The following is a 2,272-nucleotide window of genomic DNA, read 5'->3' on the forward strand; positions in this document are numbered from 1 at the left end:
CAATCAGTCATGAACTTCCTATCACTAATATTAGTAGTCATGAACTCCCTATCACTGATATTAGTCTACTAATGATAGATACATATCATAGTGTATCAATGATATTAATTTATCATTTATAGATATTGTTTTCTATTTATTCTACTTATATAGAATATTATGAGTTTAATTGTTGTTTCTTGCAGTGATTTGGAAATATGATTAAGCTTGCAATAGTGGTATTTCATAGTGGACATTGGGATGATAAACATAATTACTTGAATTACAAGACTAAAAGCGTATTGTTCGGTGAGGCTATGTGTTTTGAGAGTTTTGTTAGTTTGAAATCAAAGAAAATTCAATTGTGTGCATATATTTCTTCAATACAATTATCGATCTTATTGGATTTTGGTATCAATGGCATTCAAACCATGGTTGAAATTCATGAAGATAATGATGTTGCTTGGTTTTTTAATTTAGTTAAAGAACAAAGTACAAAACATCCATTAGTTGTTTATGCCACTAATATTCTTTTAGAAGGAGTTTCCAATGGTATATTTGACAAGTTTTTATGTGTTGTGTCTTCTTCTTCTCCCATTAGTGATGATTTTAACATCCTAACGGATGTTCATATTAGTAGCTTGTCTTCTATATTTTATTTGAAAAGAGAATGATATGTTTGCTAGTAAGGAAATAGTATTAGGGTCATTTTACTACTTAGCTATAAAGAACAACTTTGAGTTTAAGACTGTGAGATCAAATTCTAAAACAAATGTATTGAAGTGCTCCCAAGAAGATTGTCAATGGTACGTTAGTGCATCTTGTTATAAGGGCGGGAAATTATGGAAACTTAGGAAGTATATTGCTAATCATAGTTGTTCTAAAAATGCTATTCAAACTTCTCATAGACAAGCATCTTCATCATTGACTGGTGATTGTATGATAAAAGATTTTAGCCCTTGTGACCGTTTGACTCCGAATGATATTATGATTCACATGCGTACTAAATTTAGGGTAAATGTTAGCTACTATAAAGCTTGGAGGGCGAAAGAATATATTATGAAGTCATTGAATGGTGATGCAAAGGAATCTTATGTCTTGATCCTAGAATTTTTTACGAAGCCAAAAGAAATGAATCCAGGTTTGTTTTTTTCCTTCTATCCTTTATATATCATCAATCAAACTTTCAATGAGTATGTAATCTATATTTGATAGACTTGTTTAACTGATATGGTCTATCAATGATATTGGTCTATCAGTGATAGATCTTATAGTAAATGAGTATACCATTGGTCTATCACTGGTATTTGGTCCATAAGTGATAGATCTATTGTAAAACAGAATGTAATTATTCTTTGATATATCTTTTTTTTTTTTTAATCTTACTCCAGGTTCATTTACTGGGTATGAATCTGATTATAGGGGGCATTTTAAGTATTGTTTTATGGCAATTGGATCATGTATTAAGGGGTGAAAATATTGTAGGTCAAACATATCAGTTGATGATACTTTTTTGAAATGTAAATATGGTGGAACTTTTTTGACGACATCAATAATTGATGGTAACAATTAGATTTTTCCTTTTGCTTTTAGTATTGTAGACTCCGAGAATGATGCATCATGGAGATGGTTTTCTGATAATATAAAGAGTAAGTTTGAGGGGATCGAGAAGGTTTAGTTATTATATCAAATCAACATTTAAGTATTCAAAAGGTGTTTAAAACATTTTTCCAACGACTGAATATTGTGTTTGTTTGCAACACCTTTTGAGAAGTTTGAAGTTGACATATAAGGACTCTTCTATTGATAATATGTTTTTTAGATGTGGAAAAACATATACTATTGTTGATTTTGAGTTGAATATGAGATGGATGGAGGCTATATATCCTCGCATACGCGATTATCTTAGTGATGTTGATTTCGAAAAGTGGGCTCGTGCATATTGTAGAAGGAGAAGATATCAGATGATGACTACAAACACTTCTGAATATTTAAATGCAGTTCTAAAAGAGCTTAGAAATTTATTGTGGCATCACTACTCGATTCAATCAGACAATTACTTCAAAAATGGTTTTATGATAAAGGTAAAGCTGCATATTGTATGAAATCTATTTTGAGTAGTTGGGCTGAGTGGAAATTACGAACACAACATCAAATATCAAGAAGCTTCACGGTAAGAGTTACTTGTTTTCATGGGTAATATTGCACAATTTGTCAGTGATAGACTCAGATAGTTGGATCTTAATTAATTTGTTGTCTATGTGTCATTTTTCTCAGGTTAATACGATTAATG

This window comes from Benincasa hispida, chromosome 2 (genome assembly GCF_009727055.1).
Source record: "Benincasa hispida cultivar B227 chromosome 2, ASM972705v1, whole genome shotgun sequence".
Lineage (NCBI taxonomy): Eukaryota > Viridiplantae > Streptophyta > Magnoliopsida > Cucurbitales > Cucurbitaceae > Benincasa > Benincasa hispida.